This window comes from Oryctolagus cuniculus, chromosome 4, assembly GCF_964237555.1.
Source record: "Oryctolagus cuniculus chromosome 4, mOryCun1.1, whole genome shotgun sequence".
In the NCBI taxonomy this organism is placed as follows: Eukaryota; Metazoa; Chordata; class Mammalia; order Lagomorpha; family Leporidae; genus Oryctolagus; species Oryctolagus cuniculus.
In genome coordinates, this window is record NC_091435.1 from 17,740,522 (window position 1) to 17,765,480 (window position 24,959).

At 37.6% G+C, this 24,959-nt stretch overlaps 1 long non-coding RNA gene across 1 annotated transcript in view; it reads right to left on the reverse strand.

Annotated features, from left to right (window-relative positions):
* Positions 1-4,793: 4,793 nt before the first annotated feature.
* Positions 4,794-24,959, reverse strand: part of LOC127494009 (uncharacterized) — a 57,786-nt gene continuing 37,620 nt past the window's right edge. The window contains exon 2 of the long non-coding RNA XR_007924776.2: positions 4,794-5,138. This is a non-coding gene — a long non-coding RNA (uncharacterized lncRNA). The remainder of the gene's footprint in view (positions 5,139-24,959) is intronic.

Here is a 24,959-nt window from a genome sequence, read left to right on the forward strand (position 1 = left end):
AGACCTCTTGTGAACTCAGGGAAGAGGTGAACACAGTGAAGCTTAGATGTGGGTGCAAAGTGATGTCTGTTGCAAGGAAGAACTTAAATAGAACAAAGGCATAAAACTCAATTTGACAAAAAGGAGTCAGAAGCAGGACAAAAAATATTCTGCTAATACACACTAAGGTATTAGATCCAAACTTAAGTATGAATATGATACAGAGATAGCTAAGAAGCCGTGTGCATTCTAGCAAACATGATCTAGCGGCAAGATGAGGAATAGACATCTTATACCAGTAATTTTATATATTGTAATTACTTTTTCAAAGGTTTGATTTTCTGAACATCTCACGGGATGTATGTAATATTCAGTTTGTTAGAATAATTAATTGATATAAAGCAACTATTTTCAACTCATTAAACATGAACTGAATGTTAATACTTAGATAATTTTAATGGGTAGATGGATACAAAAACAGACGCTAGTATATAGATAAATTGATGAGTGATAATTTTTGTCATATACATGCAACTGTTCTACTACAATAGAAATTGCAGTACAGATGAGGAAGCACATGTAATGTTTTGGACATGCCAAAAATAGAATCTATGAGTGCTTCTTTAAGTGAAAAGATTAAATTACTGTCTGATATTTCGAGAGAGAAAGTTGGAGACCTCATTCATACAACTTTTAATGCAGAATTTTGTTATAATTGTTATAATTATTCTTTTTTATTTCTAGTTGTTAATTTCTTACCCTAAGTTACAGAGTTTTTCATAAATATTGTATGTAGGAAAATCACTATACAGAGGATTTAGTGCTATCTGTGATTTCAGGCATTCATTGGATATCTTGGCATATACCCTTTGAGATAACTTAGACCTACTGTACCTGCTTTCTGAATATATTCAGAGGCTGTAGTTAATTGCTTCTTTTTATGTTGAGCATATGAAGACATGATGGCTTCCCAAAAACAAAATCAACTCCTTTACAATTTGCATACTTCATTCAGTGTGTGTTACTTTTAAATAAAATTTATTTTTAAAACATTACAAAAATTGGTATAGATAATAGAGTTCCCATATATTCCACCTATGATTTCCCTAGGATCAACAACTGATATTTCTATGGTGCCTTTCTTGCAACCAAATACTGGTACTAAAATATCACAATTAACTAAGGTTCATAATTTGTTGCAGTTATCTTAATTTTTTTTTTATCCTAATGATCTTTCCAACTCAGGGTATAAACTTACATTTATTTGTCAAAAAATATTCTTTTCTTTTTGCTCTTTTCTAGTTGTTAATTTCTTGAGTTTTGAGGACTATCAAGTAATTTTCTAGAACAACCCCTTTTGAAAGTTATTTGATATTTTTCTAATGTATAGACTGATTATGGATTTTGCAAAGGAAGGTCACAGAGTTAAAGTGCTGTTTTCATGGCATACCACCAAGCTCATGTAACTATCACTGCGACTCATATCTCTTGATCTTGACCTCTTAGCTGGGGTAATAGTTTTTCAGATCTCTCCAAGGCAAAATATTCTGTATTGCCTCCTCCTATACTGTGCTATTTGTAGAGAGCCACATGAACAACCCAAACGTAAGGAGTAAGGGGTTTTGCAGCCAATTCCTTTGGGAGCATTTGGAACTTTTTTGAAAGGGAGATTTGACTCTTTCTCTTCATGTATATGTTTATTCAATGATTTATTTATTGCTGTGTGGACTCCTAGACATTTTTTTGCACTTTTGTTTATAATTTGATAGAAGTTTATTTATTGTTTTAGGCAAATTGAGATCTTTGACCACCAGGGTCTTATTCCGTTGGCTTCTGTGTCCTTTGACATACTCTTGTCAATTTTTTTTAGCCCCTTCACACTTCCTGTCGCTATTTGATGTTTCAGGCCCACTTGTATATCCCTTGCCCATGTCATAGTTTCCTTTATTTGAGGATGGCTTTCAAAACTGTGACTTGAATGATAGGAGTGTTTGTTTCTTTTTTTTTATATATATAGTCTTTTTTTTTTTTGAGATTTTTTGACATCTTTATTTGCAAGTAGCAAAGACAGAATATGAATATAAATTTCCAAAGTACAGAATATGGACTACAATGGCTTCCCCCCCCCATAAACTCCCTCCAACGCGCAACCCTCCCCTTATCCACTCCCTCTCCCCTTCCATTCATATCAAGATTCATTTTCGATTATCTTTATATACAGAAGATCAGTTTAGCATACATTAAGTAAAGATTTCAACAGTTTGTTCCACACAGAAAAATAAACTGAAAAATACTGTTTGAGTATTAGTTATAGCATTAAATCTCAATGTACAGCACACTAAGGACAGAGATCCTACATGAGGAGTAAGTGCACAGTGACTCCTGCTGTTGACTTAACCAATTGACACTCTTGTTTATGGCATCAGTAGTCACCCTAGGTTCTTGTCATGAGCTGCCAAGACTATGGAAGCCCCTTGAGTTCACTGATTCTGATCATATTTAGACAAGGCCATGGTCAAAGTGGAAGTTCTCTCCTCCCTTCAGAGAAAGGTACCTCCTTCTTTGATGACCCGTTCTTTCCACTGGGATCTCACTCACGGAGATCTTTCATTTAGGTCCCCCCCCCCCCCAGAGTGTCTTGGCTTTCCATGCCTGAAATACTCTCATGGGCTTTTCAGCCAGATCCGCATGCCTTAAGGGCTGATTATGAGGCCAGAGTGCTGTTAGGACATTTGCCATTCTATGGGTCTGCTGTGTATCTCACTTCCCATGTTGGATCATTCTCTCCCTTTTTGATTCTATCAGCTAGTATTTGTAGACACTATTCTTGTTTGTTTCTTCTGAGATATCCTTTCTCCTAGGCACACTTAGATGACAAAGAAATGTATGTATATGTATTAACCTATGTGTTCATATAAGTTATAAGCATTTCTATATGTAAATCTTATATTTATATAATGCTTTTCATGAGTTCATACTGATGTCTTCCACCCTAATTCATTGCCAAATGGATAATTTCATTTACTTTCATTCCTTTGATTATCTTACAACTCCAATAGTGATAAACATTGCTCCCAACATCTGTACTACGTTTACTAAATTGTTCAGTTCCAGAACATAATCATTTTGGCTCAGAATTGTTGATCTGCTCCTTCTACCTGGAAAACAACATTACGGACTCATTTGTAGTTCCATGATACAGACAGAATTCACTGGTAAACAAAACGACTCGCGTCAGCACATTTTCTACTTGTACTTCCTTCAGTTGCTTCACACATTTTTAACACAGATTTATTTTGGTCATAGTAAGCATTTCATTCTGGAACGTTCAGATCTAAATCAGTTTTTAATTTTCATACATTATTTGTGTACTCTTTCTTCTGTAGAGTTCTATGATTTTGACAAATGCACAAATTGTGTGGTATAATTTTATTGATCTAAAAAAACCTTTGTGTTTCTATTATTCTTCCCTCCTCCTCCTGCCATGACGGCAACTGATTGTTGTGTGTTTGTGTGTTGGGAATGTAATTTAACTGGACTCATATATTATTTAGGCTTTTCAGACTGCTTTTTTTCACACAACACTGACTGGTGTGATTGATCCTTACAGAAGGGAAATTGAACTTGATAATGGAGGCAAGAAATGGTATGTTCTGAGTACAGGCAATCCCTTAGGCTATCTCTTCATATTACTATACTCAGTGATTAAAATTAATGGGAAACATGGGGCTGGCATTGTGGAGCAGCAGATTAAGCTGTGGCCCACAACTAGCATCCAATATGGGTACCAGTTTGGAGCCCAGCTGCCCCATTCAGACCCAGCTCCGTTTCTCCCGCTCCTGGGAAAGCAGCAGGAGATGCCAGTTCTTTGGGACACTGCAACCCTGTGGAAACCTGTATAGAGTTCCAGGCTACTGGCTTTAGCCTGAACAGTCCTGCTTGTTGAGGGCATTTGCAGAATAAACCAGCAGATGGAAAATATCTATCTCCACCTATCTAGCTAGTATCTCTATCTCCTGTTTCTCCCTCTAGCTGTAACGCGACCTTTCAAATAAATAAGTAAATTTTTAAAAAGTGCAAAACTGAAACAACACAAAACAGGCAGTGTTGCTATGACCCATACTTTTACAGAATGAAGGATTGACTCATTCCCCCAGGCAGACAATCGTGAAAGGTTACTGAGATGCTTGCTGAAGACAAAGTCAATATAGAATGGATAGTGGAAGAAGGCATTTACAGATAACAGCTATCATTGCATGACCAGTCACAGAAATGGGGACTAACTGCCATGAGTATTTCTTCCTTATTTGTTATGAATATACTGTATGTACAACTGTATACACATACATGAGAGAGGAGAAAGGCAAGGCGTTCCCTCTCTTATTCATTTATAATAATACATAAGATGTGCAGGTTTTAATGGGATCAGTCCATTTTATTGTACCTCACTTTATCACAGTTTATAGATACTGCATTTTTTATAATAAAGGTTTGTGACAACTTGCAGTTCCACTTTTCCAATAAATTCAATGATCATTAGCTATTTTAGCAATAAGTATATATTAAGGTGCATTTATTGATTTTAGTATAATGTTTTCACCCACTTAGTAAACTGGTATAGTGAAAAAATAACTTTTAGACAAACTTGGAAACTATTATATATTAGCTTTATTTTGGTGGACTGAAACTTAATCAACAATGCCTCTAACGTCTTCATATTAAATATTATCCTATTATTAAATTCATATCAAAATATTTGTTATGCATATCAAAATTAAGAATAAACATCACTGAAGGATATAATTGATAATGGGTAATTTTTTAATATTTTATTTATTTGTTTGAAAGTTAGAGTTACAGACAGTGAGGAGGAGAGACAGAGAGAAAGATTTTCTATCCGTTGGTTCACTCCCCAATTGGCCACAATGGCTGGAGCTGCGCTGATCCGAAGCCAGGAGTTTCTTCCAGGTCTCCCATGCAAGTGCAGGAGCCCAAGGACTTTTGGCCATCCTCTACTCTTTCCCAGGCCATAACAGAGAGCTGGATCACAAGTGGAGCTGACAGGACTTGAATCAGTGCCCATATGGGAGCTGGTACTGCAGGCGACAGCTTCACTGGCTATGCCACAGTGCCAGCCGCTCGATGTGAATTTTAAGGCCCTAGAACCAGGAAAACCAAGGAGTAATTAATGTCCCAGCTCAAGCATTCAGGCAAACAGAGAATGTATCCTTCTTTCCTGATTTTCTCTTTTTGTTATTCTATTCAGACCCTCAAAGGACTGGGTAATGCTGACCCATATTGGTAAGAGCAATATAGCTTACCAACTCCACTGCTTATAATGCTAATCTCTTCTGGAAACACCCTCACAGACAATCTCAAAAATAATGTTTGGATATTCAATGCTCCACTCAAAATGACTTAAAATTAAGCTTTATAACTATACCCATTATCTGGGACTGGTGCTATGGCGCAATAGGTTAATCCGCCTGCAGTGCTGGCATCCCATATGGGTGCCGGTTCTAGTCCCTGCTGCTCCTCTTCCAATCCAGCTCTCTGCTATAGCCTGGAAAAGCAGTAGAAGATGGCCCAAGTGCTTGGGCCCCTGCACCCGTGTGGGAGACCTGGAGGAAGCTCCTGGCGTCTGGCTTTGGATCGGCACAGCTCTCTGCCTCTGCTTCTCTCTCTGTGTAACTCTGACTTTCAAATAAATGAATGAATAAATCTTTAAAAAAATTCACACTGAAACCTACACCATCAGCTTCAAATTCTAAGTTTTTAAACAACATCACCAGCCTTTCTAGATTTTCAGCTATAAGAGGAAACATCTAGAGAATACTTAGTCTCCATAAATCCATGATTTAAAACCTTGTAATAAGTCCATAAATCAGCTAATAATCCATAAATCAAGTAAATCAGTAATAAATCAAATTTCTTGTTAGTTCAAGAGAATCTTGACTAATAAATTGATTTGTTTCATAGATTTAGACCTGGTCAGTTTATTTGTCTTTGTGTTTGAGAAATTTGTGTCTTTCAATTGTTTATTTCATCTAAGTTATCAGACTTTTTGTCATCGAGTTTGTGTTAATCGATGTCATGTCACTGTAACAGGATACCTGAGACTGAGTATGGTCTAAAGAATAATTGTTCATTCCTTACAACCCTAGAAGTTGAGAAGTCCAAGACTGAGGAGCCTCCAGTTGGTGAGGAAGTTAATGTTGTTTCATGTCATGTTGGAAGAAAGAAGACAAGAAGGGTATTTGTGTGAGACACCAAGGGAGAGAAGGAAGGGAAGTGATTACATCTTTTTATCTTTTTATCAGGATCACACGATTGCAATAATAGCACCCATTCATTAATGAGAGTAAAGCCCTCATGACGTAATAACCTCTTATAGGTTCCACCTCCCACCTCTATTGTTTTACGAATTAATTTTCTGGTACATATAATTTGGAGGGGGGTACATTCAAGCTATAGAATTCTGCCACAATCCATCAAACTCATGTCTTTCTTGTATGCACAACTCATTCCATTCCAAAAGTCCCAAAATTTTTGTTTCAACATCCGCTCAAAAACCAAGGCCCAATATCTCATGTAGTTAAGATATCGCTGAGACTAAAATCACAATTCATCCTGAGTCAATTACCCTCCAGCTGTGAGCCTGTAAGAACAAAATGCGTATGTGCTTCCAAAACACAATTCTAGGACAGACATGGGAGATATATTTTCATTCCAAAAGAGAGAAGTAGACAAAAAAGAAAGGAATAAAGGTCCCAAATGAGTCTAAAACCCAATATAGAAAACAGGTCTTGAAGCTAGCGAACAGTCTCCACTGAGTCCATGTACCGCATCCTTGCACACAGGAGTAGGGTTGGAGCCCCCAGCCCTCAAGCAACCCCGCCTCTATAACTTTGCTGTGTGCAGTCCAGACAGCTGCTCCCAGGGACTGGCATCTCATGCCTGTAGTCTTCCAAGGCTGGAGTTGTATGCTGCTGGCTGAGAGTTCTAGGGTCTCTAAAGTGGCTTTGTCCCCATGGCTCCATTAGGCATTGTCCTGGTGGGGACACTGTAGTGGGGCTGATCACACACTTCTGTCCAACATTGCCCCAGTACCGGCTTTCTCCAGTCAGAAATGTGTTTGTCTCTTGGCTCTCAGACTGACTGAAAAATCTTTTGAAATCTAGGTGGAGTCCACCATGTCCCCCACAGCTCTGCTCAGCCACAGAGACACAACCATATGCTACACCTACGTTTATGACTTGTACCTTCTGGAGTATCATACTGAGCCACACTGGAGCTTTATTGGAGCTATTCCTGCTGTAAACAAGAGGTCCTGCACCAGAATTCAGGGAAGAGTCTTCAGACAGCAGAGAGTTGTGAATGCTGAGGTACCTGGGCACCTCTCTGTAAATTTCGCACTAAAAGTCCTAGCACGCCTTAAGATCCCTGAAATTTCTTTGCAGTCATTCTTTCATTTTCCTGATGAAAAGAATCTGGCTTTCTTCTATCCATAGTGATCTTGTTAGCAGAAGATCACTTGGTCACACCCTTAGTATTTTCTCCCAAGCATCTCTTTTTGCTTTTTGTTTGTTTGTTTGCTTTGTTTAATTCTAAATTCTTTCATTAAATCATTCCTCTCTGCTCTCATTTTATTCTAAGAGACCAAAGAAAGCCTCACAACACCTTCAATACATTTTTGCTTAGATTTTTTCTTTTCTTTTTTTTTTTTTTTTTGGCTGCCAGATATCCTACATTACCCTTCTTACGTTCTGTCTTTCATGAAGTCTTAAGTCATTGACGCAGTTCTTTAGAGCTCCTTGAAACTGGACAACAAAGATAACTTTTACTCCAATTTCTAATACCCTGTTTTTTGTTTTCTTTTAAGATCTATTCAAAATTTTTTCACTGTCTGTATTTCCATTCACATTCTGATCACAACCCCTAAGAATATTTATGTTTCCCTTGCAGCTCTCTTTTTTGAGTCCTGCTAAAGAATAAAATGTTTTGTCATTTTGTTACACCCTCCTTTATCTTTGCAGTCGTTTTTTGTTATGATGTCATCATTATTTGAAACATAGTTGTTACAGCCTTTTCAACTCCTTTTGACTGATGGCGTGTTGTGTTGTTCTCCGTATCTTGGCATTTAACCAGAGTTTTTTACACTGAAAGTGGGTTTCTTATAGAAAACATATAGTTTGATCATTACAATCCATTATGACTGTCTCATTTTAGTTGGTAAATGTAGATAAATCATATTTAATATTATCATGATTCATGTGGAATAATGTCTACTAGGTCTGTATTTTTAAAAATTTGTTGTATTTGTTCTTTGTTTCATTTCATCTACTTTGACATTTCTTGAATACTTTACATAATTTTATTTTATATCCTTTTTTAACATATCATATACATTTCTTTTTAGCACGTTCATTGATTGTTGCCCTACCTTCAAATAATGCTACCTAATTAATGCTACCCACCTTCAAATAATGCTATGTAATTTCAGTGATGGTGAAAGCATTTTCATAAAGGGTAGTATCAGTTTTTCTTTCCTATCGCTTATGATATTTCTATAATTCCTTTAATTTTGTCTTATGGTAACATAATTCAAGATGATGTTACCATTGTTACTTTAAATCTAGATATTTTAAATCAACTAGCAATGACCAAAATAAAGGATTTATTTTGCCCTCATCTATATACTGTTTGACTCCCTTCTATTTTTAAGAGTCGGGTTTTTGACCCAATTTTTTTGCTGTTTTAACCACAATGAATTATAATCCTTATTGGTTTTGGGAGTTGGAAGCCCCAAATGGATCTTAAGCTAATTCTAGGAGTCAGCAGGCTGATGTCCTTCTGAAGGCCCCATGAGAAGATTTACTTCTTTGTTTATTCCGTCCTAGAACTTTCCCCTGCCTCTCTGGTTACACCTCTTTCAATAACACCTCCAACTCTTTTTTAGAATGACCTTTACTATTTCATTGGATCTATCTGTATATTATAGGCTAATTTCTCTCTCAAGATTCATCTTGTTTGAAGATTTATTAAATTTAAAAGACAGAATTATAGAGACAGAGGGAGAGACAGAAAGAGAAACAGATCTTCCATCTGCTGGTTCATTCCCCAACTGCACACAGGGGCCACAGCTAGGTCAGGCCCAAGCCAGGATCCAGGAATTCTACCTGAGTCTCCTGTGTGGGTGGCAGGGACCCAGGTATTTGGACCAGCTACCATTGCTTTCCCTAGGCACATTAACAGGTAGCTGGATTGCAAGTGGAGCAGCTGAGACCCCAACCACTGCTCCATTATGGGATGCTGGCATCATAGATAGCAGCTTACCCACTGTTCCACAGCACCAGTCTCAAGCATTATTTTTTCATATACTTCATATATACATTTTAGGAATATAGTATAACTTAATTTTTTAAACATTTATTTAGCAATTATAATTTTCCAAAGTACAGTTTATAGATTACAATGGCGTTTTCACCCCCATAACTTCCCTCTCACCTGCACCCCTCCCATCTCCCGCTCCCACTCCCATTCCATTCGCATCAAGATTCATTTTCAATTATCTTTATATACAGAAGATCAATTTAGTGTACATTAAGTAAAGATTTCATTAGTTTGCACCCACACAGAACATGAAGTGTAAAATACTGTTTCAGTACTAGTTATAGCATTAATTCACATTGGACAACACATTAAGGACAGAGATCCTACATGAGGAGTAAGTACACAGTGTCTTCTGTTGTTGACTTAACCAATTGACACTCTTGTTTATGGCATCAGTAATCACCCTAGGCTCTTGTCATGAGTTGCCAAGGCTATGGAAGCCTCTTGAGTTCACTGACTTCGATCTTATTTAGACAAGGCCATAGTCAAACTGGAAGTTCTCTCCTCCCTGCAGAGAAAGGTACCTCCTCCTTTGATGGCCTATTCTTTCTACTGGGATCTCCCTTGCAGAGATCTTTCATTTAGGGTTTTTTTTTTTTTTTTCCACAGTGTCTTGGCTTTCCATGCCTGAAATACTCTCATGGGATTTTCAGCCAGTTCTGAATGTGTTAAGGGCTGATTCGGAGGCCAGAGTGCTATTTAGGACATCTGCCATTTTATGAGTCTGCTGTGTATCCCACTTACCATGTTGGATTGTTCTCCCTCCCCCCCCCTTTTTTTTTTTTTTGACAGGCAGAGTGGACAGTGAGATAGAGAGAGACATAGAGAAAGGTCTTCCTTTGCCGTTGGTTCACCCTAAATGGCCACTGCGGCCAGAGCTGATCCGAAGGCAGGAGCCAGGTGCTTCACCTGGTCTCCCATGGAATGCAGGGCCCAAGGACTTGGGCCATCCTCCACTGCACTCCCTGGCCACAGCAGAGAGCTGGCCTGGAAGAGTGGCAACTGGGACAGAATCCGGCACCCCGACCGGCACTAGAACCCAGTGTGCTGGCGCCACTAGGCAGAGGATTATCCTATTGAGCCGCGGCACTGGCAATTCTCTCCATTTTTGATTCTATCAGTTAGTATTAGCAGACACAAGTCTTGTTTGTGTGATCCCTTTGACTCTTAGATCAATCAGTGTGATCAATTGTGAACTGAAATTGATCACTTGGACTAGTGAAATGGCATTGGTACATGCCATCTAGATGGGATTGTATTGGAATCCCCTGGAGCATTTCTAACTCCACCATTAGGGGCAAGTCTGTTTGAGCATGTCCCAAATTGTACCTCTCCTCCCTCTCTTATTCCCACTCTTGTATTTAACAGGGATCACTTTTCAATTAAATTTCAACACCTAAGAATAACTGTGTGTTAATTACAGAGTTCAACCAATAGTATTAAGTAGAACAAAAAAATACTAAAACGGATAAAGTATTATATTGTACATCAACAGTCAGGACAAGGGCTGATCAAGTCATTGTTTCTCATAGTGTCCCTTTCACTTCAAAAAGTCCTTTTTTGTGGTTGGTTAGTTGTCACTGATCAGGGAGAACATATGATATTTGTCTCTTTGAAACTGGCTTAATTCACTCAGCATGATGTTTTCCATATTCATCCACTTTGTTGCAAATGACCGGGTTTCATTGTTTTTGACTGCTATATGGTATTCTATAGAGTACATGTCCCATAATTTTTTTATCCAGTTTACTGTTGATGAGCATTTGTGTTGGTTCCAGGTCTTAGCTATTGTGAATTGAGCTGCAATAAACATTAATGTGCAGACAGCTTGTTTGTTTGCCAATTTTATTTCCTCTGGGTAAATTCCAAGGAGTGAAATGTCTGGGTTGAATGGTAGGGTTATATTCAGGTTTCTGAGGAATCTCCAAACTGACTTCCATAGTGGCTTAACCAGTTTGCATTCCCACCAACAGTGGGTTAGTGTCCCCTTTTCCCCACATCTTCGCCAGCATCTGTTGTTGGTAGATTTCCTCTTTTGAAAAATGTCTATTGAGGTCCTTGGCCCATCTCTCAAGTGGGTTGTTTTTTTTGTTGTTGTGGAGTTTCTTGATCTCATTGTAGATTCTGGTTATTAATCCTTTATCTGTTGTGTAGTTTGCAAATATTTTTTCTCATTCTGTCAGTTGCCTCTTCACTCGTCTGTTTCTTTTGCAGTACAGAAACTTCTCAATTTGATGCAATCCCAAATGTTAATTTTGGCTTTGACTGCATGTGCTTCCGGAGTCTTTCCCAAGAAGTCTTTTTTAAATTTTTTAAAAATGGAGATAACATTAAAATTTTTTATGAAAAATGATTTATTTTTTAACCATATGTCCAGAGTAACTTTTCCATGTTGGTTTAACATTCATTGGTACCATCTGCCTGAAGAGCATTTTTAAACTTTTTCTGAAGGTTAGGTCTACTGATGATAGATAAAATTTTATTCTGTCTCTAAAATGTGTAATTTAAACTTTAAAAGGGCCATCTCACAAGACATCAGATTAGAAGTTACTGTTTTTATCTTTCACATTGTATTTTTTTTCATTCCCTTCTTGCTTACGTGGTTTCTGGTGTTGATTCTGTTGTATGTCTTATCCTTCATGCTCTAGATACAGTGTTTTTGTTTATTACTTTTTTTTCTTATTCTGGGATTTTCTCTTCATCCTTGCTTTTATGCAGTTTGAATGTGATGTCTCTATGTGCATATTATTGATTTTACTCCATGTTTTCTGTGCTTATCAGTTCTGTTATGGTGTCTGTCATTAATTTTGGAAGATTCTTGACTTCAAATATACTTTCTGCCACATTCTTTCTTCTCTTTCTGCTCTTCCAATTGTGCATATCCTACATTTCTTGAAACTTTCTCATGGCTATTTAATGTTCTGTTGTGTTTTGAAGTATTATTTTCTCTTGGAAATATTTTTTGACATATCTTCAACTTTTCTCATTGTTTTCTGCATCATGTCTAATTTACTCTTGAGTTAATGGAAAGTATTCTTAATCTGTGTTATAGAATTTTCAAATTCTCTTATATTATTTTGATTTTTTTCCTGTACTTTCCATCTTTCTGCTTATGTTGCCCATTTTCTCTCATCCATGATTAATTTTTATGAGCTTTTTTTTTTTTTTTTTGACAGGCAGAGTGGACAGTGAGAGTGAAAGAGAGACAGAGAGAAAGGTCTTCCTTTGCCTTGGTTCACCCTCCAATGGCTTCTGTGGCCAGCGCACTGTGGCACGCACACCGCGCTGATCCAAAGCCAAGAGCCAGGTGCTTCTCCTGGTCTCCCATGCGGGTGCAGGACCCAAGGACTTGGGCCATCCTCCTCTGCACTCCCGGGCCACAGCAGAGAGCTGGCCTGGAAGAGGGGCAACCGGGACAGAATCTGGAGCCCCGACCGGGACTAGAACCCAGTGTGCCGGCGCCGTTAGGTGGAGGATTAGCCTATTGAACCACGGTACCGGCCTTCAAGAGCTCTTAATATATTAATCATAGTTATTTTTAATCCTATGATAATAATTCTAAAATGTGTGTTTTATCTGAGTCTAGTTCTGATGCTTCATTTTTCTCTTCTGACTATATCTATTTTTTAATTTGGGGAATTTATTTTAATTTTTTATAATAAGCAAGAGTGATATGTAGGATATACAAATTGAGGTAAAAAGCATTAGGCATAATGTTTTATGGTATTATAGTTAGGGTTTGATATTTATTTGGTGTTTCTTGTAGCTGAAGATATCAGACTTCAAATTTCTCTACATTCCTCATGTCATATCATCTGCTTTCTTCGTGCTTCACTAAAAACTTATCCTTGGATATATTCTGTGTCTCTATACTTTCATCTTTAATTCTTTATTATGCCGGAATCGTGTTTCTGTGAAATCAGATGTGTGAGAGATGACATTTCTATAATCTCGTGATTAAGTCTAGTGATTTAGTGGAGTGAGTCTGTTCCTCTGGGCTCTGACTTCATGTGTATATCTTGGTTGGTTGTCAGCTTGAGTCAAAATCAACAAAGAAGATTGGGATGAGGAAGTAAACTTGTGTGTCAAGTCATCTCCCCCAGACAATAGACATTTATAATGACAAATGCTCTGGACATATTTCCCCATGTTTACTTTCCCCATCACTGCATGTGAGCCACCAAGAGATATTTCTTGGCTCTTTAAAATGAGGACATGGTGAGACTACTAGACAAAATCCCATGCAGGTGAGGGCCTATCTCCCTAATAGTTTTGCTCACTGGATTTTCTTAATAATGTTAAACCCAAATTCCAAGAATTCATCAAAGTTATCATTAAAGTGCATCTAGCAATTTATCGCTCCAGTGACTTCTGCACCAAGTACAAAATCTCTACTCTTGACTTCAGTGCTTGTCCCATCAGACATTAGGGAGGTTATTTGTCCAGTGATCTCAACTCATTGATGGATCCAAGAAAAATCATCTATTTTTGTTTTTTCATTTTTTTCTGGTTATAATTGTAAGAGTGAACAAAAGATAAACGTTTCAGTATACAAACAAAACTAACATTGAAAGAGAAAGACATGTTTTGAATACATCAAACAGAAATAGAGGAAAGGTTGTATGACCTCATTTTTTGGAAGTGAATTTTAAGGTGGACTAAATAGATAACTCTTTGAAACACTCCTGATCTAACTTCACTTATCAGGCAGTTCTATAGTGTGAGGAGCTATTTTATCCAATGCATTTGATAGTATATATTTTGATGGATATCACTGAGGGGAGTTGAAAGAGAAACTTTAAGTTAAAAGAGATAAAATATTCCTCATAATGTTAAAATATTTTGTAAATGACTTATTATAGCATTGATATCTAGGTATCTAGAAGCTTGTCTCCGCCATATCTATAGCTCCAAGGTCCAATTCTCCATTCAAGTCACTGACACATACAGTTGATTTTTTTTTCTATTATTCCACAGGCATTTTGGAATACCAAAATGTGAATAGAATACCTACTACCATTTCTGCAATGAAGACTTAGGGGGGAATCCAACAGCTCTCAGACAAGTTGGGGAAGGATCAATAAAAATCTTTCTTGTCCATGACAGAATGATTAAAGTTCTTAAGTCTGGAAGAGCTGAATGGAGAAACTTTAAAATTAAGTAAACAGAGAACTAGAGTGACACCATTGCAGATATAATTAAGTAGAAGTCATGAGAACAGATTAGATCATGTAGAAAATAAGATTAGCCACAGAGAAAGCTATGAGGAAGTCTCAGTGAAATGGAGGGGGATGAAAGCAAAGTAACCAGAAAGGTGTTAATGGCTGTCCTATACAAGAAATGTTGGTCCAAAATCAAGATAAATGGCACACAAGAAGTGAACACCCAACAAATAGAGTTTAAAAATAAGTACGTAACAGCAGACAATATTCCTTGAATTAAAAATAATATCCATAAATCTAAAAACATACTGTTCTCAAGAAATTCATTGGAAGAACCACCTTCTTGACATTCTGGTAAAGTGATTGAATTTCAAGGATAAAGAAAGAATTTATCAGGTATCCAAGAACTCACAAAGGGGATAAATCTGGCTGAGCTCAAATGCCTCTGTGGAAAAATGAAGTGCCAGGAGATAATAGAACAATATTTACAAGATTCTAAGGGAACGAGTATGTCCCAGGAATATTATAACCATGCATGTTGTTATCCAAGTACAAAATAACAGTACTGGCAATTAATCATGTAAAACTCAGAGAATATGTCATGCCCCATCCTGTGTTAGAATGAAACTATGAGACAATCGAAACCAAACATTGATGAACACTGAATCCACATCTACATAAAACAGAATAAATAATGGTGAGAAATGTTTTTATAAAAGGTAAGCTATCCATGAATTAAAACAAAACTATTAAAAAGAATAAAATCATTTAATGTTTTAGATTGTTTTTATATGCCATAGTTTTAAAGACTTTGATTACATACGTTATATTATAGCAGGACTTTAAATGAATTCAATTTTTGTTTACAATGCAAATTTTTTTATAATCTGAAGAATATGATGATATAAGTATTAAGAAATATAGAAGGCATTTATATTTCTATATGAAATATCAAAAGTGGAGCTCATTATAACACCTTGAATTTTAGGAGAAATATGCATATGGTTTTATAAAGATTCTGATGATCCCAGATACCTTAGAGAATGGCAGAAATGAAGTTCTAGAAAATTTTTAAATTAATGTGGTGACCATGTTACCCATGGGGTTAGCCATTAATCCAGAGGCTATTTATTTGGCCTCAGAAATGCAAGGTCATATGCTTGGCATTTCAGTTACCTGTCCTCTAAAAACCAACATTTCACATTGGATTTTAGGACTTTCATATAAATGGCTTTAACTCAAGGCACTCTGTTTATCTCCTTAAAGATAGCACAGATATAAAGTATTGTCAAATTCTGATGAAGTCTCACATTTCTTTTAAGGGTAATACACTGGTCAAACATTGAAGAAGTGATGGAACTTGAGTTGCACTGAGATGCATGATTTGAGTCCAGAGTGTCGCTCCCCCTCTTCGTGGAGGAACGACACAGGACCCTGCGCTGTTCTTTTGTCTGCTCGGCCCTCCCCGGGTTTGCTGCTGGTTCTTCCCGGGTTGGCTACTATCCCTTCCACCTCCGTGGAAGGGCGGTTCCCCCTGGCCACATTCCCCACTTCCGCAGGGGAGTGGCACACCGCCGGCCGGTTCTCTCGGGGGCTGCACGGGTTCCCTTAGATGTTCCCCATAGATGTTCCCGGTGTATGCCGTCTCTCTCCTCCTTTATAGTCCTCCTCCGCCAATCCCAACTCGGCTGCCCACACGCCGAGTACGCTGCTCTCCTCCAATCAGGAGCAAGTCCTACAGTTAATTGGTTGAACTGGAGGCAGCTGCGCGGAAGCTGTTTACTTCTCTCCCAGCGCCATATTGTGGGAGAGCAGATGCATAGAATAAGTCTTAATTCGAGTAACTTAGTCTAGTCCGGATTGCTCCCCACACAGAGAGGTAGAGGTGAATGTGAATTATAAATTTAGAAACAACTTAAGAAATGTCACAAAGAAGCAGAATGAGGCATACTCAAATGCTAAAATTAGGGATTAATAAAAGAAGTGATAGCACATGGTAGTGGAAAGTAAGAACTGCATCCAATAGTCAAAAGAGTTGAAGTGCCTGTTAAATAGTTTATACTTCTTACACAGGCAAAACAGTCATTGAATATATATATATATATATATATATACACATACATATACATATATATATAATGTTAGGATTGAGGGAAGAATAATGTTTTGAGTAAATTAATCTACTAGAAATGGGTGAGGTTGGTAAATTACCTTATTAATTAATTCAGAGTCTGGATATAGCTATTTCTCTGAATAGAAGATTGTTTTCCATTGTATACCAGTTTCCTATGAAAGAAACAGAGATTTGCCTTTCATTTTCTTTTTATATTTAATATTTACTTTTTTTTGACAGAGTGGATAGTGAGAGAGAGACAGAGAGAAAGGTCTTCCTTTACCGTTGCTTCACCTGCCAATGGCCGCTGCGGCCGGCGCACCACGCTGATCCGAAGCCAGGAGCCAGGTGCTTCTCCTGGTCTCCCATGCGGGTGCAGGTCCCAAGGACTTGGGCCATCCTCCACTGCACTCCTGGGCCACAGCAGAGAGCTGGACTGGAACAGGGGCAAAAAGGACAGAATCCGGTGCCCCAACCGGGACTAGAACCTGGTGTGCCGGTGCCGCAGGTGGAGGATTAGCCTAGTGAGCCAAGGCGCCTGCCAATATTTACTTTTAATTTTACTTTCTAACATTTGTCTAATTTCGTTATCTCAGCTGTAATTTCTTGACTAAAAATGGAATACTTTCTGATTTCCCCAGTTTACTTCTAACTAAAAATGCATTTTATCTCTAGATGCATTGAGCATTGATTATACTTTATTTTTATTTGACAGGTAGAAACACAGACAGTGAGGGAGAGAGACAGAGAGAAAGGGGTTCCTTCCATTGATTCACTCCCCAAATGGCCGCTATGGCCAGCACTGTGGTGATCCGAAGCCAGGAACCAGGTGCTTCCTCCTGGTCTCCCATGTGGGTACAGACGCCCAAGCACTTGGGCCATCCTCCACTGCCCTCCTGGGCCACAGCAGGGAGCTGGACTGGAAGATTAGCAACCCAGACTAGAACCTGGTGCCCATATGGGATGCTGGTGCCGCAGGCTGAGGACTAACCAAATGAGCCATGGAGCTGGCCCCAATTATACTTTTTACATTGTTTGATGATTAACACTTATGTTTGGGTATCTACTCTGTCAGAAGTGTGTTTTTGTCAAATAGTTGTAAATGAATATGTGTTTTTTTTTTTGTTTGTTTGTTTTTTTTTTTTTTGCTATTGTAACATACTTAGTGAGTTCCCCTACCTTTTCCCATTTACTTTTGATAAAAATTTTAAATTCATGGCATTTTCACATGAGAAGACCTATTTCCAGGACGTGCTTTCCTTTCCCTATGTCTAACCCTGGTCTTTCTTACTAGAAAAACAAATGTATTCATTTGATAAATATCATAAATTTATTTACAAATGTTTTTATTTTGTCAATATCTTTATCCGTTACAAATGTCCTAACAAAATACTCAAGAAAACTTTTGGAAAACTCATCATTAAACAACAAGTTACTAAAAGTTAATGGGAGCAGTGCTGGCATTTGTGCCAATGGCCTGCAGAACTTGGGGAACACATGTTTCATGAACGCCATCCTCCAATCACTCAGTATCACTGAGCAGTTTTGTTGTTACTTCCAAGAACTGCCAGCTGTGGAGTTAAGGAATAGGGAAACAGCATTTTATTACTTGATCCTCAAAACAATGTAAGCTAAGATGTTTTTACTGATAACCCCAAACATATGCAAGAGCAGGTAAATAATCCATATGAAGTAAAGACCAAACTCTAAATTTAAAACCATTTCTGTTGCACAATAAGGTCCAGTATTTGGTAACTAAACTGGAAGCCAAATGAGTCATTCATTCTGAAAAAAAAATAAATAAATAAAGTGAAAGATAACAGTGCTTGGTTTCTTAGGATAGATGCTCTGTTGCAAAACAATGACAATAAATAATCCTTTCAGATAAATCACAGGGACCACATTGAGGCATAATGGGTGGGCCATCACCTGGATTCTATATGGATATCAAGTTTGTGTCCCAGCTGCTCCAGTTCCAATACAGCACCCTGCTGATGGCCTAGGAAACGTAGCAGAAGGTGGCCCAAGAGTTTGAGCCCCTGCTCCCAAATGGGTGCTCCTGATGAAGCTCTAGCTCCTGGCTTCAGCCTGGCCTAGTCCTGGCCTTTGTGGCTCCTCGGGGAATGAACTAGCTGATACAAGATCTCTCTCTCCTTCTCTCTCTCTCTCTCTCTCTGTAACTCTGGCATTCAAATAAATAAATCACCAACTTATTACAAAATCTACTTCTATTGACTTCTTAGCTTCCTGATGTGAACCATGGTATTCTTATAGAGTAAAAACAAAGTGCAATGAACAAGAGACAGTGAGATAAATTTAATGTTAGTTTTATAGCAAAAGGTAGTTGGAAATGTTAACTGTTCTCATGTTTAGATATTTGCTTATGTTAAAATTCCACAAAAACTACTTATCAGATTAGTAGGTACAGACTCCATAAAACCATATATCTGAGTTGGCATGTGCCTGTTTCATGGAATCAAAAATATTCTTAATTTTTAATACTTCCTATTTCAATAAAAATTTGGGGATATAATACTGCAGTGAATGCAGATATCTTCCATTTTATAGAAATCTTACCAAAAATATAGAAGTTCATTCTGCTCCGGCATGAAAATGTCAAAGTCAACCAGGAATACGTTTGTTCTTTGCAAAGAATCCTCTGCCCATTTGTCCATTTCAGTGTATCACTGAGACAGCACTGCCAGTGCTCAATAAAGATAGCATTGACATCACCATCATGGCTGCACAAATTGACTCCTTATGTGCAGAAAAAATCCCCAAGTGACTGAAAGGCAATTTCGAATCTTAGTTCCCATATTATTTCCCTGGATTCTAGTTTAGTCAGGACATGGTTCATTGTCAAAATATGACTAAGGATTTTGCTATATCCTTTTCTCACTGCGTGAGTAAGTTGGTCAGAAGCAATGATCCTAAATTACATTATTTTCACCATTGTCGCCAACATGAAGAGATTTTCAGCTTCCAGTAATTGGATACACAACCTAGAGTGGACATTTATTGCACCAGAGAACACAAAGTACAGATACAGGGTGGTTCCATGGCTAGTTCAGCAGCTCCATGATACTATCCATGTGCTGGGAGTTTTCCATTCATGTATTCTGCTAGATTTAGTCAATCAGCCAAGTGTAAGTCCTTATTTCCAAAGAGGCTGCCATTTCAGGCATTGCAGGGAGACATGAACTTGACCACATCCTCTGATGGGGAATAAGGAAAATTCCTCCCATGTTTTTCATTTTCTTAAAGAAGAAAATGTTTCTACATGCTTGGCTGTCACCCTGGAAACCTTTATATTTCTTATTTTTCAATAGCAAATAATTTTGTTTGTTTAGCAATAATTTATGGGAAAATACAGAAATATGTTGAAGAAAATATCAGAATTATGCCTGGATTTCATATCTAATATTGCAGAAAATTATTTTATCAACTAATTTATAAAGTAATGAAACAAAGATAATCTCTCCACATGTGACCACTTTAAGCTATTTAGTGAAGAAACCATAAATTATGTAGTATTTTTCATGAACTGATGGTTAGAAAAGAAATGGTAAAATATATTTTCTCCTATGAGATTTAGTTTTAGTGATAATTAATTTGAAGGACACATATAGAATTAATGTGAACACAAGAAACAATTTTTGTATAATCCTTTTGAGTACAATATTTTAATTGAATTAATTTTAATTCATTTTCCTGATGCATTTTTTCTTGCTGCTTCTGTAACAAATTGCCAAAGACTTAGTGGTTTCAACAGAAATATGTCCTCTCACAATCTGGAGTCTTGAAATCTAAAACCAATGTCACTAGACCAAACTCAAGGTTTCTAGTGTGCTGTAGCCCCAAGGAATACTAAAGAGTACATTCCTTATCTCTTCTTGTTTCTGGTACCTGCTGCATCCATTGGCTTATTGCACATCACCCTGATGTCTGCCTCCCTCATGTCATCACCTCGATTCTTCTGTCTATATGGCCCAGCTTCTCTGTTTCCCTCTCATAAGGATCATTTGATTGTATTTAGGGCCTATCTGGCTGATCGTGGATACTCTTTCAAGTCAAGATTCTAACTCAATCACACATGCAAAAAATCCATTTTTCATATAAGGTAACAGCTGCAGGAGACTAGGATAGGTGCATCTTTTCTGGACAATTCTTGGCATACTACAATCTATCATGCATTCATTTATTCATTTAAATATTTAAAATATTTATTGAATGCCTACAATGGGCAAGGTGCTATTATATTTTTGGAGATATAACAATAAACTAAACAGGCAAAGCTTTTATATCCGTGAGTTTGTGTCCCATTGGAGGGTTTGGAAAATTACTGAAGTTAAAGATGTTAAAGATCAGTTAGTAAATTATGTCTACAGAGCATGCAATCTCTGTTGCAACTACTGAACTATGCTGTTGTAGCATAAAAATTGCTTCCCTCAATATGCACAAGTGGAGATTTGTAGCCATATTCCAATAGAAAGTATATATGTTAGTATTTGCAGACACTAGTCTTGTTTATATGATCCCTTTGACTCTTAGACCTATCATTATGATCAATTGTGAACTGAAACTGATCACTTGGACTAGTGAGATGGCATTGGTATATGCCAACTTGATGGCATTGAATTGGAATCCCCTGGCACATTTCTAACTCCACCATTAGGGGCAAGTCAGCTTGAGCATGTTCCAAATTGTACATCTCTTCCCTCTCTTATTCCCACTCTTATATTTAACAGGGATCACTTTTCAGTTAAGTTTCAACACTTAAGAATAATTGTGTAATAATTACAGAGTTCAACCAATAGTATTAAGTAGAACAAAAAAAAAAAAATACTAAGAGGGATAATGTATTAAGTTGTTCATCAACAAGGACTGATCAAGTCACCGTTTCTCATAGTGTCCATTTCACTTCAACAGGTTTCCTTTTTGGTGCTTGGGTAGTTGAATACTTACTGATAGAATAAAAAAAGAGAGAGAATGATCCAACATGGGAAGCGAGATACACAGCAGACTCATAGAATGGCAGATGTCCTCAATAGCACTCTGGCCTCCGAATCAGCCCTTAACATATTCAGATCTGGCTGAAAATCCCATGAGAGTATTTCAGGCATGGAAAGCCAAGACACTGTGGCAAAAAAAAATAAAAGAAGAAGAAGGAGAAGGAGAAGAAGGAGAAGATGAAGAAGAAGGAGGAGGAGGAGAAGAAGAAGGAGGAGGAGGAGAAGAAGGAGGAGGAGGAGGAGGAGGAGGAGGAGAAGAAGAAGAAGAAGAAGATTACCTAAATGAAAGATCTCTGCGAGGGAGATCCCAGTAGAAAGAATGGGCCATGAAAGAAGGAGGTACCTTTCTCTGAAGGGAGGAGAGAACTTCCACTTTGAATATGACCTTGTCTAAATAAGATCGAAGTCGGCAAACTCAAAAGGCTTCCCTAGCCTTGGCAACTCATGACAAGAGCCTAGGGAGCTTACTGGCGCCATAAACAAGAGTGTCAATTGGTTAAGTCAACAACAGGAGTCACTGTGTACTTACTCCTCATGTAGGATCTCTGTCCTTAATATGGTGTACATAATGGTGTACATAAATAATGGTATAATTCACAAATTCTATGTCACAGAGGGTTAGGGAAAATGTAAATGTATGTGTGCAGCTTACATTTATTTGAGACTGATTTTCTTCAAAGGTAAAACAGTAACATGTTAGGGATCATTGCAAATATTACGCAAACTTAGTTCAATGCCTGACATGTAGGGAGTGCTCATTATTCTCTGTCATCACATTATAGAGCAAGATGTATTATTTTCACTTCAATTCCTTGACTTGAAAAATTTGTTGGCATCATATATGCTTAGGTGTCTCTCTATATTATTGTTTAAATGATGCTTTTATGTCTAAAATAAAAGTTAGCTTATTAAATTGAAAAGTAAAACCAGCTAAGTACAGTTTCGGGAGATTTCCAGAAACATCAGAGTTATTTTAACATGTAAATCTCATACTTGAATAAAACTATCCTCTAAAATGTTAGCGTTCTATAGTACAAAAAAACCCTCCTGGAAGTTTCTCTTCCGGTTTGTGGATGTTTATGAAACTGTGTCTGCAAGTGCTATGGACCATAGCTAACCACAGTGGTTGACAGCATCAGCTTTAGTAGAATGGATTGGATTCCATGTAACTAATACAGATCATTGTGAGATGTGCAGAATGATTAGTGCTGGGCACATACATAAGGAACCTGTGTTCTTCAGCTTCTCCTGCTCGTTTTCTCTCTCTCTATCATTCACTTTTAATTAAAAGATTAGTGGATAGTTTTGGAGAAGAAAAGCAAAGAAGTTCCTGTCTCCTTCTATGGTTTCAAGTAGTGCGGCTATTGAAAGAAAGACTTGGACAAAGTACAGATTCCATCTTTTCATACATGTAGCCTTTTAAAAATCTGCTTTATTTGAAGTTTAGTTTAGCATAAACAGTAATAAATATTATGAGAATGGCACTACATTCATTGTTTAAATGCAAGTAGCATGCTAACCTTTCTGTGGATTTGTTTTTATGGATATGTTTGTATTTAATGAAGAAAACTGATTGTAAACAATATTTTAAAGTTAGGAGGGTTATAAAAATTCTTTTAGAATCCATTTTTTAATTAATTAATTTATTTGAGAGATAGAGTTACAGAAAGGGACAGGGAAAGACAAAGAGAGAGGCCTTCCATACTCTGGTTCACTCGCCAAATGGCCACAACAGCTGGAGCTGAGCCAATCTGGAGCCAGAGGCTTCTTCTGGCTCTTCCACGTGCGTGCAGGGACTCAAGGACTTGGGCCATCTTCTGCTTTTTTTCCCAGGCCATAGCAGAGCACTGGATCAGAAGAGGAGCAGCCAGGACGCAAACTAGCTCCCAAATGGGATTCCAGCACAGCAAGTGGAGGCTTAACTTACTACCCCACAGCGTCGGCCCATAGAATTCATTTTTAAGCATCAAGACAAAAAAAAAGTTACAAAAGGAAAAGTGATGCAAAAAAGAATAATTTGCTTCAAATGTCCCCAAGAGTGAAAAAAAAGGACAATGCCAACATACTCGACTGTAAAGTTAGAGTTTAAAAATAATTTAATGTAAAAATACAAGAAAAGGATATACACACTTAAAAGAGAAATCAGGAACAGAAATGCAGTCCTGGAAATCCTTCAATAAAAGCAGAGAAGGGAGGGGGGAATTTTTCCTTTGTATATGCAAATACCTAGAGAGATTTGGATGTGTACAAGTTTCACAAAAGGCCATCACAGTTCTATCGACAAATTTTGCATCTATAAACCATGAACATGATCAACATAACCATGTTTGCTTCCATGTTTCATTTCAAATATCTTTATATGAAGAGGTGATATTAAAATTTTAAGTTTTTTTTATACCATGCTGCAAATTTCAGCACTTTTAAGGTATTGCAAGGAATCCCAGTCCTCTGATGTCTGATCATGGATCAATCAATACTGCAGTATGAAGAAAGGTATGTGCTGGCTCCAACCTATGGATAAGTTAATATGTTACCCTTCCTGCACAGACTAATAATAGATCAAGGACTATAATCAAAGAATACTGTGAGTTTTAGAGATGACAAAGTGAAATATTAAATGATAAAGGAAGATAGAACATTATTTTAATGTTATTCATTCAATCCTCAATAGGACAGTGACATTGCATATTGATTGCTAAATAGAAAATACAGAAATTATATACAGCTTTGGCACAGTAAGATTTTGATTATGAGTGCTTCATATTTGCTACAGTTTTTCATCACCATTGTCACATTTCAACTGAAATAATAGGAATAATGAGATATGTGATTTAATATAATTAAATATTTAATTTAAAAAGATAAAATTTAAACATGCAGCTTCTACATCTGAGTAAGAATCATGTTTTGTTGTCTTAGAACTCAATATTTTTCAGCCGGCACCACAGCTCACAAGGCTAATACTCTGCCTGTGGCGCCAGCACCCTGGGTTCTAGTCCCGGTTGGGGTGCTGGATTCTGTCCTGGTTGCTCCTCTTCCAGTCCAGCTGTCTGCTGTGGCCCGGGAGTGCAGTGGAGGATGGCCCAAATCCTTGGGCCCTGTACCCGCATGGGAGACCAGGAGAAGCACCTGGCTCCTGGCTTCATATCAGCGCAGCCCGCTGGCCGCAACACGCCGGCTGCAGCCGCCACTTAGGGGATGAACAAATGGAAAAAGGAAGACCTTTCTCTCCTTTCTCTCTTTCTCTCTCTCTCTCACTATTTCTGCCTGTCCAAAAAAAAAAAAAAAAAAAAAAAAGAA